Here is a 17,729-nt window from a genome sequence, read left to right as displayed (position 1 = left end):
TAAATATGCTAAAGACTTATACAGTGCGTGTGCACTTTATTTCACTCCATGATATGTTATGTAAAAATGCTAAAGACTTATACAGTGCGTGTGCACTTTATTTCTCTCTATGATATGTTATTTAAAAAATGCTAAAGAGTTTTACAGTGCGTGTGCACTTTATACCATTTGTTAATATGATTTGTACTCATTACGGATACATTTTGTGATTTCCTGATATGTTCTGAACTACAGTGCGTGTGCACTTTTGTCATTTGTCAACATGATTTGTACTCATTGCCTATACATTTGTGATTTCCTGATTTGTTCACTACTACAGTGCGTGTGCACTTTTGCCATTTGTTAATATGTTTTGTACTCATTGTCTATACATTTTGTCATTGCTTGATGTGTTCCGTACTTAGTGCACGTGCACTATATTTTATTTCATGTTCTGCACATATATATATATATATATATATATATATATATATATATATATATATATATATATTCTGTGATTGTAAACTTAGTTAATTAAGAAAAATTTGTTGCTCATGGCAAGTCCAATTGACTCACCATCGCTGCCAAAGTTTTGCCCCCCCCCCCCCCCCCCCCCCCAGTGGAGGGTTATGTAAGACGTATGGGTTGCCGGCGATGGGCGAGGCATGACAGAGTCACTGACCAGAGAGTAGTCGGTAGTCTTTAGTAGCGAGTCGACAGTAGTCTTGTGTAGTCTGCGTGAGTCGGTGGGAGTCGGCGCGTGTCGGGACTCTGGTCAGGACTCCGCAGGTGGGTATTGTTGTAGAAGGTAAAGAAGCAGGCTTGCGCATATCTAATAGTGTATATTAATTGTCATTTAATTTGTTCCAAAAAAATGCCCCAATAATAATTTTTATAATATAAAGTAACTTTTTTAAAGAAAAGCATTCATTTCCATTTAAAGAATATTTCCTATGCATTCCTTCCAAGAATCAAAAAAAAAAAAAAAATATGCCAGCATTGCAGGAAGCTGTGTCAAAAAATTTCTGCATAAGAGCAGATAAATTTGCAGTTTCTTTTTTTGAGGTAAGAATTTTTGGTTTTTTATTCAGAATACAGGGCCGAAGGGCAGCGCTGCTGTCCTTATAAAATTTACCAGGTTACTTATTTTTTTATTAATATTTCCGGATTTACGAATTGAATTTTGAGGTTACATTAAATGTGAATGCATTTCTTCACACAGATTATAAATGGGAGCCAATTTTGTTCAGTGGTTACATTAAGACCAATTTTGTTCAGAGGTTACAATATTATAGAAAAATTCATTTAATTATTAATTTTGTGGGGAGTTTACGTTTGGTTCATGGTCCATTATTTTCAGTTATTATTTTTCTGTTGGGAGGTTACACTTGGTCCATTTTCATTAATTAATTTTCTGTGGGGAGGTTACATGTTCTAATTCCCATTTACTGCATTGAAGACGGCAACACAGTGGCCGAAATGTAGATATGCAACAAACATTGTTGTCTATTAAATGCCCCACCGTTTACTATGTACTGAGTGCTGGTCACTCCGAGGTCATAAAACAGCGAGACGCAGCCATCTCAGCTCCATCCTGCTTGTTCCGACGTCAGCGGCTGCAGGTTCGGAAGACGCCAAAAACTCTCCCAAGCTGTTACTACAGTTTTTCCCATCATTACCTTGGTCACAGACGCGTAATGTCACCTGCGATGATGGAGCACCGTTTTAACGCAGTGTAATCAACTGTTTTGAGCAGGAGCGTTGTAGTTGTTGGCTGGATGCTCCACGCCAGCTGATACATGTCTCATGCCTCTTTATCCAGTGCAGCGTACGGCACTGAGCGCATCCCAGAGTGCCCCAGGGAGTTAAACCACCAAGAAGAATCACTTCTCGGCTTCTGACAAGATCAATGTGTAGTATTTTTTGTAATAACAACTTTATTTGTGATAATGTTCTGTATAATGTATGATATACTGTAATTAACATAAACAAAAGTAAAACGAGGATAACGGAAAGTAGCTGAATTAAATAAGTTGATGCTGAGGGAATTAGAATAGGAAACGAGAAGCCTTAGGTAGTAGACGATTTTTGCTAGTTGGGCAGCAAAATAACTGATGATGGTCGAAGTAGAGAGGATATACAATGTAGATTAACAATGGCAAGAAAAGCATATCTGAAGAAGAGAAATTTGCTAACTTTGAATATAGAGTTAAAGGCCATGAAGTCTTTTCTGAAAGTATTTGTATGGAGTGTAGCCATGTATGGAAGTGAAACATGGACGATAAAGAGTTTAGGCAAGAATGGAACAGAGGCTTTTGAAATGTGGTGTTACAGAGTAATGCTGCAGATTAGATGGGTAGATCATGTAACTAATGAGGAAATACGGAACAGAATTGAGAAAGAAAGGAGGAAACTACTTGGTCAGTAGAAGAGATCGGTTGGAAGTATACATCCTGAGGCATGAAGGGATCACCAATTTACTACTGGACGGAAGCGTGATGGGCAAAAATCGTAGAGGGAAACCAAGAGGTGAATACACTAAGGAGATTCATAAAGATGTAGGTTGCAGTAGTTATTCGGAGATGAAGAGGGTTGCACACGATAGTGTTGCATAGAGAGCGGCGACAAACCATTCCTCCGACTGAAAACCACAACAACACCTATACAGTCACTAGTCATTTTAACACATTCACATGCACCTTTAACTTTAACCCAAACATGAACACTTTCGTCAGAGTTTATTTTACGTTTATTACGAATATGCAAACAAAATTCCGAGGTCTTTAGAAAATCCTTATTAGCTTGCTCCGCAACATGATAAGTGCGATAAACTATAACATCGCGTTCAGAAAACCTCTGATGGCCAGAAACATTAATTACACCACTATGTCTCCTAACAACAGCTGCTGTAAATTAACCATTACCATGAGAAAACGTATTATTAACATCCAAACTAAAACTCAGACTACATCCTACAAAAATAGATGGACCATCAAGTGTAGCATGAGCAGCCCCTAGTCTCTTTGTCACCGTGAACGAACCATTATGGGTGCAAAGGTCACTCTCTTATATAGAAAGCTTCTCCATAAAAGTATCTGCAGTCTGGAGGTTATATGTAGTTGCTACCGTAGCGAAATTATAACCATCACTCGGTAAATATACTTGTTTAGTAATTTGTTAGTAATACCTGTTCCCTTTTAAGTACTTTGCTAACAATTGTCTGAAGTGAACTTTTGGCTCCATCCGTACTTTTTTCGTTAAAATTTTGTGCATAATCTTGATGCAGTTCTCATTAAAATCAACTGTTCTTATAGTGTTTAGTAAAAATTTGTGACTGGTTTTATCGTACTCCTTGTCGAGGCCAAGAAAAGTTAGTGGTTCTCGCAAACGTGAAAATTCCTTATTTTCAAATATTAATATTATAACGGTAATAAATTAGCTTGTGTTGTGTAACTCCACTCCACCTATTCAGTTTCTTAGTTAAACGTTTTCGGACCCTCTAAATGTAGAGAAGATTTCGAATACGTTAAAAGATCAAGACTGAGACTGAAAAAATATTTCTCATAAGAGACACTAACTCTCCTCTTTAAACAGGTTGGCTCCCTGTCCAGCCCAGCTATAACCAGCAAGTATATAATTAAATTGCCTCGCGTGCTGTGAGGTAGGACAGAGTGTTGTACCTACAGGGTAGGCCTACCTAGGAACACAGGTACTTTTAGAATCGCGTGAACGAATGTGCACTAGAGACGACCGTCAGCAGTTTGGGTCATTTTCTAGACCTTTTGTTGTTGCTGGACACAAAGTTGTGTTTCGTGCAGTATTTGTATATGCATTCTAAGACAATAAAAAGATAGTACCACGAAGGAATTTTCTGAATGGGACATACATTGCTAGATACGATATACATGTAAGTACTAACTATTGCTTACAACTTCAGAAGAAATTCGGTGATTTTTTTAAAAGAAGGCGTTTCACTTTTTGAGTAAGTCAATAAGCCATTGCTCCCTCTCTGGCTCTTATAAAAGCAGCTATTCCTGTTGGCACTGATTGGCAGAGTTGTTGGATGTCCTCATGAGGATTATAATGGCATATTCTGTCCCGCTGGCGCATTAGATCATCAAAATCTCGAGATGGTTGGAGGGTTTTGCCCATAACGCTCCAGAAGTTCTAAACTGGGGGAAAATACGGCGACCTTGCTGGCCAAGACAGTCTTTGGCAAGCACAAAGACAAGCAGCAGAAATACTCGTTGTGTGCTGGCAGACATGTAAAACCAGGATGAATTGTCATGAAGTAGAGAGGATATGAAATGTAGACTGGCAATGGCAAGGAAAGCGTTTCTGAAGAAGAAGATTTTGTTAACATCGAGTATAGGTTTAAGTGTCAGGAAGTCGTTTCTGAAAGTATTTGTATGCAGTGTAGCCATGTATGGAAGTGAAACATGGACGATAACCAGTTTGGACAAGAAGAGAATAGAAGCTTTCGAAATGTGGTGCTACAGAATAATGCTGAAGATTAGGTGGGTAGATCACATAACTTATGAGGAGGTATTGAATAGAATTGGGGAGAAGAGGAGTTTGTGGCACAACTTGACAAGAAGAGAGGACCGGTTGATAGGACATGTTCTGAGGCATCAAGGGATGACAAATTTGGCATTGGATGGCAGCGTGGAGGGTAAAAATCGTAGAGGGAGACCAAGAGATGAATACACTATGCAGATTCAGAAGGATGTAGGATGCAGTAAGTACTGGGAGATGAAGAAACTTGCACAGGATAGGGTAGCATGGAGAGCTGCATGAAACCAGTCTCAGGACTGGAGCCCACAACAACAACTAATAGCAAATACACTGTTCAAGAATCAGAAGACGAGGAGGGGTATTTGGAAAAAAGCCAGGAAGATACGAGAAATATCAGTTAGGTCACATCATTATCAGACAGAATTCCGAAATAAGATTCTGGATTGTAAGACATACCCAGTGACTCGGATAACAATGTAGCACTGATGAAGAGTAGACTGAAGTTTAATAGAGTATGTAGGTACAATTAATGCACAATGAAGTGGGATACAAAAGTACTAAGGATTGAAGACATACGCTTGAAGTTCTCTGAGGCTGCAGATACGGCGATATGGAATAGCTCAGTAGGCATTACAGTTGAAGAGGAATGGACATATCTAATATGGGAATCAATGAAGTTGGGAAGAAAAACATGGGTACTTGGAAGACAACTGTGAAGAAACAAAGTATAACATAAGTATACCTCAGTTCGTAGGTGAAAGAAGGAAGTGTAAAAATGTAAGGCGAATTCTAGAATTCAGAAATACAAGTCACTCAGGAATGTAATAAATAAGAAGTGCAGGAAAGCTAGGGCGAAACGGCTCAATTAAAAATGTGAAGAAATCAGAATAGTAACGCGTGCCGGAAGGACTGTCTAAGCATACATAAAAGTCGAAACAACCCTCGTCGATATTAAAAGCATTAACACTGCAATTATAATTCCGCTTTTAAATGCAAATGAGAGAGCAGATAGATGGAAAGAGTGCATTGAAGATCTTTGTGACAGGGAAAACTGGTGATGTGATAGAAGAAGAAACAGGAGTCGAAATGGAAGACGTAGGGTATTAGAACCAGTATTGGAGCCAGAAATTAAAAGAGCTTTGGAAGACATAAGATAGAACAAGCAGGAGAGATAGATAACATTCCAACATAATTTCTAAAATCATTGATGGAAGTCGCAACAAAACGACTATTTACATTGGTTCAAAAAAATGGCTCTGAGGAGTATGGGACTTAACAGCTGAGGTCATCAGTCCCCTAGAACTTAGAACTACTTAAACCTAACTAACCTAAGGACATCACACACATCCATGCCCGAGGCAGAATTCGAACCTACGACCGTAGCGGTCGCGCGGTTCCAGACTGGAGCGCCTAGAACCGCTCGGCCTCCCCGGCCGGCTTTTCACATTGGTGTGTAGAACGTATTAGCCTGGCGATGTACCATCTGGCTTTCGGAAAAACATCATCATCACAATTCGGAAGATTGCAAGAACCGTCAAGTGCGAGTACTATCGCACTATCAGCTCACAAGAATAATATACAAAAGACGGGGGAAGACGATTGAAGATACGTTGGATGACGATCAGTTTGACCGTATGTTAGGTAATACTGATGTTGCGTTTGCGTCTGATAATGGAAGCAAGACTAAAGAAAAATAAAAGACGTTTACAGGAGTTTTCGACCTGGAAATGCGTCCGACAATGTCAAATGGCGCAAGATGTTTGAAAATCTTTTACCCAGGAGGCAAAATAACCCATGACCGATGGAGCAAGGAGAACTTAAAAAGCAGTCAAGCACTGGCAAAAAGGGCTTCCCTGGCCAAGTGAAATCTACGAATATCAAATATAGGTCTCAATCTGAGGAAGAAATATCTGAAAATGTACGTTTAGAGCATATCATTGTATGGCAATGAGAGAATGCCTGTGGGAAGACCGGAAAAGGAGAGAATCGAATCATTTGAGACGTAGTGCTATAGAAGAACGTTGAAAGTAAGGTGAACTAATAAGGTAAGGAATGAAGAGGTTTTCCGGAGAGTTGGCGAAGGAAGGAATATATGGAAAACACTGACAAGAAGAAGGGACTGGATAGTATGACATGTGTTGAGAGGTCAGGAAGTAACTTCCATGGTACTAGAAGGAGCTGCAGAGGGTAAAAGCTGTAGAGGAAAACAGAGATTAGAAGACATATAGAAAATAACAGAGAAATTAGATTGCAAGCGCTGCTCTGAGATGAAGAGGAAATCATGTTGGGCCGCATCAAACGAGTCAGAAGACTGACGACTCAAAAAAAAATCTCTTTAATAAATCATCCAATTTGATTGAAACTGTTATCATTTGTTTGTCTGAATATGTTCATCACATTTATGAATTTCCGTCCCATTCGGATAATTTTCTCATGGTGCTTCCTTTTTTGTCTTAGAGTGTATTTTGAGTTCTATACATCCAAATTGCGTATTAGAAGATGAGTCTGTTTGGAATGTATTGTTAAAATTCTTCACGTACAGAAATTTCGGGTGAGTAAAAGCTATATATTTTGAAAACTATTTGTGTAACATACGGGTGATTAAACCATATCTCGCTGGTCGTGCACACTCTTGTACCTTGAAGCAGAAGAAGAAATTTTACAATGGACCAAGTGATACTTCCAGATAAACTGAGTTTTTGATGTCTTAACAGTTTTCTGTGCATTTAAAAGTGGAAGTATATATTGGCTTCCAGTAGGTTCAGTTTCAAAATGTATTTAACTTTTAATTGGATTATGGTAATGCTTCTGCTTAATGTGATTTGATTCACTCATTATTCGTGTGTAGTAGAGTAATAATATAACAGATAGGCGACTGTGTACAGTATCGTTAAGATTTTCTTTATTGCAACGCTTTTCTGTTTCAGTAGTATTTTTTCCCATGTACATGATTATGTTGTGCCTTAGAAATGATTGCAGGACGTAGAAAGTGAATGCCATAATTTAAAACTGAAATAAGAAAATATTAGGAGCGGTCAAAATGTTGCCGGAATTTAGTTGTAACTATTTATTAGTCTGTTCATTCAGCACACACACACTTGCTCCACCGCTCCTGTCATTGCTGGAAACGGTGATGAGAGTTGTATTTTGGTATCTTCTGAAGTTCATCTGTCACGTTGGTGGTTTTCGTGGCCTCTACGGCAGCAAAACAGTGATCTCTGCAGCCCTTTTTGATCCTGGGGAGTGCGGCTGGTCACGGCTGATGTTCGAGTCCTCCCTCGAGCATGGGTGTGTGTGTTTGTCCTTAGGATAATTTAGGTTAAGTAGTGTGTAAGCTTAGGAACTGTTGACCTTAGCAGATAAGTCCCATAAGATTTCAGACACATTTTAACTTTTTTTTTTTTTTTTTTTTTTTTTTTTTTTTTTTTTTTTTTACCTTGGGGAAGAGCCATAAATCCGCGGGTGCTGTAGTCCGTGAGTAGGGAGGTTGATAGATGAGTAGAATGTTCGTTGCTGCGAGCCATGACCTTACAACTAGTGATATGTGGGAGGAAGTGGTGTCGTGATGCAAACATGCCATTTCGCGGGTATTATTCTTCGGACTGCCTCCCTCAATTGTTTCAAAACCTGCACGTAAAAAGGACCGTTAACAGTTTGACCAGCTGACAGAACTTTTGTTTCGAATTTGATGTGAAGTGTTTCTTTGGTCGAGTATGAGACGTTTTGTGTCATTATGATGATTGCCTTTTTTGCTCCTAGTCGTACGTCTACACCCACATATAACTAATGTCTCAAGATACATCGGGTCCTCTGTGTTTTTTTCGGAACATTCGACTGCAGCCAACAACCGAGCTTCTATTTAATCGGGAGTCAGTCCGCATCTCGTGGTCGTGCGGTAGCGTTCTCGCTTCCGACGTCCGGGTTCCCGGGTTCGATTCCCGGCGGGGTCAGGGATTTTCTCTGCCTCGTGATGACTGGGTGTTGTGTGCTGTCCTTAGTTAGGTTTAAGTAGTTCTGAGTTCTAGCGGACTGATGACCATAGATGTTAAGTCCCATAGTGCTCAGAGCCATTTTTTTAATCGGGAGTCAGAATCCACGGGAGAAACTTTGCACTGACACGTTTCATCTTCAAATCATACGACAAAATTGCATAAATGGATCCCTGAGAGATCGGGAATTCTCGTGCCAGCTAGGTCTGATCTGATTTAGTGGTTTTACTAGATCTAGGGCTTCTTCGTTTCTGGAGGTAGAGGGTCTCCCACTCTTGCCCTCTCTTAGAGCGATTCCTATCCATCTCGACATCTTGAACATCACTAGTAAACGGATGCTTTCTTTAAAGCAGTGTCTCAGTAAACTATTTTTAAGAATAACAAAGTCTCTACAGCAGCTCTCCCTATTCAGCATATTAATTTAATGTTCGTCCTTCGCTTGAATTGCGATACAGCGCCAAGTGATCAACACACACTCTTCCATGTAAATAAGCAAAAAAAAAAAAAACATTATGCAAATCATTGCAGAGTAATCAATAATAATTATTTAAATGAGAATAATTAATTGAGACTAATATGAGTGGTAGCAAAATACACTGTTGCAAAAATGTGTACCCATTTAAAAGTTCCAGTTCACTCAACGTTTATTATTGCAGCCGTGCGTATCGTGTATATAAAATTATTACATTTACGGATCAATAGCACAAGCGGTTCTGAGGTACCATGTACTGGCCCATGCTGCAACGCCCTAATTAGTACGTGGTGTAGCATCCACGGGATTCAATGTAGGCGCTGCCTCTGGCAGCTAGTGCACCGTACAGATGGCTAATACTGTCCTGGATACGTTATCCCAGGTTGCGAGACCTGTTCGCGTAGTTCTATAAAAGTCACTTCTCGTCTCGTCATATCCCACACGTGCTCGATTAGAGGCAAGTGCGGAGATCCTGCTGGCCAGTGCGGGCTTTCCAATAGAAAATGAAATGGGTGGCCCTCAACTGCGCACCATCAGACTCAACGTTGAAATATCAAACGTTTCGGCTGGGATACGTAGTTGCCGCATTACAAGCCAAATACTGCTCAGTATACAGTATACAATATGAATATGCACATGAATCGAATGGTCGAAGGTTCTTATCACTCAGCAACTGCGAATTTAGAAAGTAACAAAGACGTTTAAAAATGAAAGACTGCAATTAAATCAAATGTGCAGGTACTATCTCAACGACTTTAAATGATGAGTACGATAGTAGAAGTACTTTTGAGAATGCGTTGTATTTCTGCAAAACCCTTATTGGTGTCGATGGTCCAGCAATTAAATAAAATACAAGTAACAGGGAGACAATAGCACGTAATTAGTTATGAACAACAACACTGCTCGCGAGGTATTCACTTCTAAACACACACTATGTCTCCACTATAGAAGCCACGGAAAACTCACAAGTGCACAAGTCGGCACTCCATAATATTTCTAACATCCTCGACCACACGCTAACTGCTCCGTTGTCCAAGTCTTTCCCTCAATGTACGTCACGCCTTCACGTCCAGCACTTTCCGTACTGTGCCACACTGTCCAGCACTCCTGAACTCGCTTCCATACAGTCTCCCAATTCAAGATCGCTGTGATCGGCTAGAGCGCTCGCGCCATGTCTTCAATAATGAAGCCCGCATCTCGTGGTCGTGCGGTAGCGTTCTCGCTTCCCACGCCCGGGTTCCCGGGTTCGATTCCCGGCAGGGTCAGGGATTTTCTCTGCCTCGTGATGGCTGGGTGTTGTGTGATGTCCTTAGGTTAGTTAGGTTTAAGTAGTTCTAAGTTCTAGGGGACTGATGACCATAGATGTTAAGTCCCATAGTGCTCATAGCCATTTTTTTTTCAATAATGAAACACATTCGAAATACTGTATTTACATTGAAATACTTGAAATTAAATAAATATTCCTACGGCTGGACCATAAACACGCTCTAAGATTCATTATTAAATACATAAACAAATCAAATAAACATATATTAAAGAAATAGCAACAAAAGGTAAGCCAGTAGCCTAATGTCTCTGTGCTTTCTAAAACACAGTAAATATTTAACCAATTTCTTCATGAATAGTATATATCGGATATAAACAGACACACAGATGAATAAATATATTTATAAGCATGCTGCTACCGTTTCTTCGTGTAACTGTGGAGTACTTATGGCCTGACGCAATCGATAGTAATCGGCCCCTTTGACCTCCAATAACTCACGTATTATTCAAGTTACATGCCTGTAATTCATACCAATTTAGGTGTACACTAATAACTTTCTAAAGACACGGCGATCGACAAAATCGGATGAAGCGTTTATATTTTGGAAATTCGTTGCTGGGTGTTACTTGTCTACTTTACCGTCCGATACTAAACTTTAAACTAATAAAGACACTGAAAATTGATTACACCATCAGAATCGTCGTGCAAATAATAGTACTGTACTTGTTTCTTTTTGAGGTATCATGATTCATCTGGCTACTATTAATTTCTATACGAACTGTGAAATGTCTGCATTAAGATTTCACAAAGTCCGCCATCTTTGGCTCTCCCGGCGCACAGCGTCACCAAGGATTTCCCATCCACATGCGCGATGGACCACGCGCTGGGGCTACCTCTCTCGTCAGGCTAACGTTCCACACCACGTGTTCGCTGCCGGGACCCGGCTGGCCGAGCGGCCCGTGCGGCCACTGCTTCCTCCGAACTTATATTTTCAGGGCGCGACGACTCGCCCGTTACCTCACACTCTGTTGCCGCACGTCTTTCACAGCACGTTGAGTTTCACAGGCAGTGTGTGGGTGAGCATTATACTGGTGGAACAACACGTCAACTTCCCGTCGCAAGTACGGGAAAAGACCGGATCTAACAAGATTCTGCACGTAGCGAGAGCTGCTTAGTGTCCCCTCCAGAAACATCGAAAATGAACTAGGGTTGTAACTTATCGCATCCCGGACCATAAGCCTGTCGTGGGGCCAGGGTTCCTTGTGCGAATCTTCTCTACGAGACAGCGCTCACTAGGTCATTTCACAAGCACAACAACCATTACTTGAGTGCAGCAAAATCTGCTTTCATCGATGTAGGCCTCGGCCATTTCAAGTGATCATCCGACGCCACCAGTCGAGCCGTGCACGTCGATGCTGTGGCGGAAGTGGAAGAAGGGCTTAAGGTGTGTGTGTGCCCGTAGTCCCAATTTTAACAACCGCTTCGCAACAGTTTGTGTTGTTACGTCTGGGCTCTCAAGCCTTCACGTCTGTGCTGTGGTAGGTTCCAGGTCTGCTGCTGCTGCCCTTACAATACGGCGATCCTAGCGATTGTCTGTTCTGCATGGGTGTCCAGAACTGCGTCTACTGGTGTGGAAATGTTTATGTGACCACTGACATCAGGAGCGTTGCACAACTGAAGCAGCAGACGCAACTTGTACGTAAATTCCCCGAAAGGACCATCCCGCGGCTCAGAAGCTCACAATCTGACCAGTTGCAAATTCGCTCACTTGGGTGTTGGAACCACGAATGCCAGCCCGGGGCACAGTGGCCTGCTTTCTTCTGGTAGCTGTGCCCCTACGCTACCTGTTGGCGGACGACGCTGAAACCAGTAACATTACATCACTACATCTATTATCCCTCAGTTGGCAAACCCCGTCATCGCGCCAAAGTTGTCTTCTTTTCAGATGTACTATTTATTCCCAGTAGTGTAGTTAGAGCTAAACCCCGGGAACTTTTTTACTCCTCCTCGTATAGAAAACTTCTGTTATAGAGCTGGATAGAGACGATATTGAATGAATGCGCTCCGTCTTCAGGCCGCAAGTGGCCCATCGGAACCATCCGACCACCGTGTCATCCTCAGCTGAGGAAGCGGATAGGAGGGGCGTGTGGTCAGCACACCGCTCTCCCGGTCGTTATGATTGTTTTCTTTGACCGGAGCCGCTACTATTCGGTCGAGTATGTCCTCAATTGGCATCACGAGGCTGAGTGCGCCCCGATAAATGGCAGCAGCACATGGCGGCCCGGATGGTCACCCATCCAAGTGCCGGCCACGCCCGACAGCGCTTAACTTCGGTGATCTGACGGGAACCGGTGTATCCACTGCGGCAAAGCCATTGCCATAGAGGTGAAAGTCTGAAGAGAATTCCAAGAAGAAATTCTCTCCCCGTGCTCTATATTTGTTTATATTTCCATATAACTTTTATCAACATGGTTGTCGTTAACAAGCGGTTACATCGAGAATGTTGAGAGTGGATACTTTTACAAAGTTAATTAATACCTCACTCTGAAGTATTTAAACCACCAAGCAACATGGTATACAGTATGCTGCAGTACGGACAGAGTACCATAATGAAAGGGAAATTCAGGACAGAGAAATTTGAGGTGCTAGAATTACCATCTTGAAGGCATGTGGCTGTACGCACTGCCACTTACAAAACTCTCCACGCACTACCGAATTGTGACAAGACTGAGATAACGTTGAAGCAGAGTTTCATGCCCTCGCTGGCAGACACCGAAACATAAGGTCACCTGATTGCTGATAGACCCACAAGGCAGGTTCGAGGCTGCTGTGCTGGACACCCCAGCGTGCTCTGGACAATCGTCATCATCAGCTTGCAATTCGCACACTGAGGACAGGCGTTCGGGTCGCCGTACAGCACCGCCTCCAACTCGCATCACCAGCTGTGCGAAGGTGGCCTGCAGGAATGTGGCGCTAGCCTCAGATGTTTGTTGGTGCCCCTTAGCGCTTCTCCAATGCAGGATCCAAGCAGCGTGCTTACGCTTCAGGAGTGTCCATAGCCTCCACTGTACCAATACGAAGACATCGCGGATTGACGCCAGGCTGCGCCACTGGCCAAAGGCGCACGCCTGTATCTGTCCTAGCTTGCTGTAATGATAAAGAGTTTTCATGAGCGCAGTCTGCCCTGTTACAGCCACTGACACTTCCGAAGGATTGGGTAGTCCTCCGGACGAACCTACAACGACTACAACCGGACACAGTATTAACAAATCCCCCCCCACCCCCCCCCCCGGATACCTCTATAAGTAATAAAAGTAATATATCCTTTCCAATAACGATAAACTTAAGATATTCGTAGTGTTACATGTATTTAGTGCGTTTTGTTAACAGACAGAGAGAACTTGGTGTATGAGGTGTGGCTGTAAAGTAACTGGACTGAAGGAAAAAAGTAAGTGCGCGTGCACCAAAGATAAGAGACGAAGAGATGGGAAACGTGAAGCATTCTCGGTCGAATGAGTCCTGTGTGGTTGCGAGGTGCCGGGGCTAGCAGTGTATTTAACACTAAATTCTTCTAGAATCTTCATATATAAAGTATGCCCTAAGCCCCCCCCCCCTTATTCCAACTCCGACTTTTGCTGTTGCACATGGATTAAAAAAAGAAACGCGAACTGACTGTAATCGACCCTGCAAGTGGAGTAGAAAAGAGTTTGGCACCTGCAATAATTTAATTGGATAAATAAGTTAAATAAAGGAAAGTTTCGTTAACGTTGTGAGAAATGAAAGGGTTGCTCTACCGATTAACAGAATGAAAGTTCTGTCCAAAATAACAACATGATTTATTATGACTAAAATCAAAATAATAAACAAAATACACGAAACATTTTACAATACATCAAATTGGCTCAAATTGGATACTCAAATAAATGCTGTGAAGGTGAAGTTGTCCCTAAACTAGATTGTGACATTTATGACGAAGTGGTATGTGGAGCCAATTCCTTGCAACTCAAATCTTAAGAGAAACACACAGCCAACCCAACATTAATTGCTGCAACAGTAGTGAGAATTCAGACAATGAACACCCATGACAGAACAAAGTTAGAAAAAGACGAACAGGCGCGCTCTGCTTAGCTCTGATTGTCACCAAGGAAAATCCCTATCTGCCGGTGCTGTGGACATTCATTACCAAACTGTCTTCTTAACTGCAAGAACACGATCTGGCATACCGGAGGCAATGGCTGGTTGCTTCGATGTCCCGTTGTGGTGATGATAATGTCGCAAGTATAGCCCGAAACTAATTATCCTGGTCTGGTTGCTCCAGACTAAAGACTTGCTAGCAATACAAATGCGCCTCTGAGGGAGACGAAGAAGGCTCGCCACACAATCACTGACGGTACAGTGATTGATTTTAACAAGCGAAGTCACACTGTAACTCCGATACAGTCATCTTTAGCCAAAACTGCTCAAGACAGACAACATAGGCCGTTTGTACGCAGAACGCTCAATTGCCAACTGTACTCGGAAAGTTACGTTGAAGTCGAAACTTCAGCAACTTCGTCAAAAAGTTACAATTAAATAAAAAAATATTAGACCGCCAACGGAAGGCAGGCTGTCCAGAGCAGCGAGAGCTCAGTCTTGTAACCTACCCTGACTGAAAGGCGACAGCCGACTCCTCTGGAGCACCCGTACAGGCTGAACACAGAACATTCCCGCCCCCACGAAAGTGGCCGTGGTTAAACGTTCCAATCAGCAACTCGAAAATCGGCGGAAAATTCCATTCTATTGCCGGAGCACTACCATTCTATCAATGGAGATTGTTGGCGCCAATTTCTGCGCTGAGTTTGCTACGTCATGGAGCTATGCCCTGATCAAGCCAATCACAGTTACAATTTTGCAGAAAGCGCGGGAATTTTCCCGCCACAACTGCCTGGGTACACAAGTCATTCCTACGCCTCGCTGGTAGCCCGCCAGAAAGTGTTTTCGCTAAGTTTCTGCGAAGTAACGGAACCTCTAGTCCAGCCGCTACTTCAGGCCCCTGCGGGCGTGTCTTTTGACAATGTCGGCGTCTGGAAAGCATTCACTCGACTCCCTCACACCCGTCGGCTTAACCCTTTCAAGATCAGCAGAGACCGCCTGTCACCGGACCACCCGGGTGACGAGAGACGCTGCGTGGGAAGTCCGCGTGTGAAGGAATAGCGACTTTTCACCGCATGCAATTAGAGAGGAAAATCGTAAGATAGAAATATGAGAGGGGGCTCATGCCACCTCTCATGGTGTCTGTAAACAAACTAGTGTGGCCGTGGCCCTCGTTTCTATAAGAGCTATGGTTTTGTTTTGCCATAAAAACGATGAGTGCAATAACAGAGCAACGAATTGGCGTGAAATTTCGCATGAAACTAAGAAAAATTGCTACTAAAAGCCATCTTTCATATAAACAAATGTAAGGCGAGGTTTTTGTGTGGTTTATGTGTGTCAAAGACGGTGCAGAAAACTTTGAAAATGACTTGCGCCTAGGATGCCCTATAAATAAATAACGGATGAACTATTAAAAAAGTAGATAATCTGATTCTACTTGGCCGTCGTTTAGGCACTCAGTCTCTGATACTGTAGGAATTGACTAACAATGCGTAAGGCAAAATTTATATAGCAGATTTAACATGTGAAAAGTGGATGGGGCACTAGTGCCAAAAATTCTCACCCTTGAACAAAATGAAGCTCGTGACACTTTTAAAACCACTAGTTAAGAATGATAATATGTGACATATCTTGGCTTTGCATTTATGATCCGCCGGCCGAAGTGGCCGTGCGGTTAAAGGCGCTGCAGTCTGGAACCGCAGAACCGCTACGGTCGCAGGTTCGAATCCTGCCTCGGGCATGGATGTTTGTGATGTCCTTATGCTAGGTTTAACTAGTTCTAAGTTCTAGGGGACTAATGACCTCAGAAGTTGAGTCCCATAGTGCTCAGAGCCATTTGAACCATTTATGATCCAGGAAAAAAGGGCCAACCAATGCACTGTAAGGGCCCAAGTTCATCTAGAGCGAAAACAGCTCGAATGAGAAAATCAAGATCCAAACCGATATTAATGGAACTGTGGAAAAATAAGTTACGGGTTCCATATCAAGACAATGCACCAGTTCTTACCGCATTGTCTTTTAAGAGCTTTCTAGCGTAGTGTAGCTTGCCAGTATTAGACCACCCTCCTTATCCGCCTGACCTAGTATCATGTGACTTTATTTACCCCAGGCTCAATTCTGCATTAAGAGAAACGAGATTCCAGTTCACTGAAGCAAGCGACACGTGTCATCAGGAGGTCACAGAGGAAGAATTCCAGCAGTATTTTCATCAATGGAAATTTCGTATAGAGCGTTGTGGGGAGAGAGGAGGGGACTATATCAACGGTGACAGTAACTAAGTATGTAAGTTTTTCAAATAATTTTTTTTTACTGTAATGGTTCTGCTATTTTGTAGCCACACCTCCTACTAACGTCAAGTGTCTCGCGACATGCACATTGTTATCATAAGACAGCATGCAGCTGCTGTTGAAAGAGTTGTTGTTGCACAAGAACGACTGCACTAGGCAATAACCGGAAATGACACACTGTTCGTCATCGCTAATGCTCACGACCAATAACTTGTACTATCATCCAGGAAACTTTAAAGTGTTGTGTATCAGATTTAATAGAGAAAATTCTCTCCGATAAATTAACACGATATCTCTTCTCTCCCCTGCGAAGTGCATTATGTAATGTAGCAAATAACGATTATTTGTAAGTAAGGATGTTCTCTATTTCATTCTCCAAGTTACTCGTTTGTAGATCCTCTGAGTGCTGCTAAATGCCTCGTGAAAATGAAAGACGCGCACTTGGTAGCGTACCGATTTTCTTAAATGTATCCAACGATTTAAATTTAATAGGGTGGGAAGGGTGTTTTCCTGAACCAACAGAAGCATAATCCTTCGCAAAGTAGTAAATGTGTTAGTGAAAGTGTATACCATTTTAGGTACCACTTCTATAATGAATTAGCTACCTGGTGACCTATAAAGTCGGTACACAAAACACTTAACTGCCATTTCAAGTGTGAGGCTGCCTGCAGTAAAGCCAGATGGGGCAAGCTTCATTGCCGGTAACAGAGTGGTAACATGCGTTAGTAAACAAACTATAATGCGTCGTTACAGTTACGTAGCTCTCTAGTAGCGTCGTGACTGGTTGACGGAACTTTTCGCATCCATCTCGAGCAAGATGTTTCCTTTTTTATATTTTTAGTAATTTACAAACGTACCTCATTTAATCGAATGTGTGAGAAATTACTTCCTTAACGGAGCGTTTGGATATCGTTCGATCGGTTATTTGGGGAACACAAAACGACCAGCACGCTCACCAGACGGAATCTCCTTTATCTATCAAGGGGAGATGCATCAAAAGGAATAATAAGCCAAAGATAAATGATAGCAAGGGTGTATTGCTACCAAAGTACAATTTATTAAAAAAGGCAAAATTATTCTCAATA

At 42.1% G+C, this 17,729-nt stretch overlaps 1 pseudogene; it reads right to left on the bottom strand.

Annotated features, from left to right (window-relative positions):
* Window positions 1–12,486: 12,486 nt before the first annotated feature.
* On the bottom strand, window positions 12,487–12,604 carry LOC126238512 (5S ribosomal RNA; annotated as a pseudogene).
* Between the last annotated feature and the right edge of the window lie 5,125 nt (window positions 12,605–17,729).

Source organism: Schistocerca nitens, chromosome 2, assembly GCF_023898315.1.
Source record: "Schistocerca nitens isolate TAMUIC-IGC-003100 chromosome 2, iqSchNite1.1, whole genome shotgun sequence".
NCBI classification, from domain to species: Eukaryota; Metazoa; Arthropoda; class Insecta; order Orthoptera; family Acrididae; genus Schistocerca; species Schistocerca nitens.
Note: the sequence above shows the minus strand (reverse complement) of the source record. Positions and strands in the feature narration are given on the sequence as shown.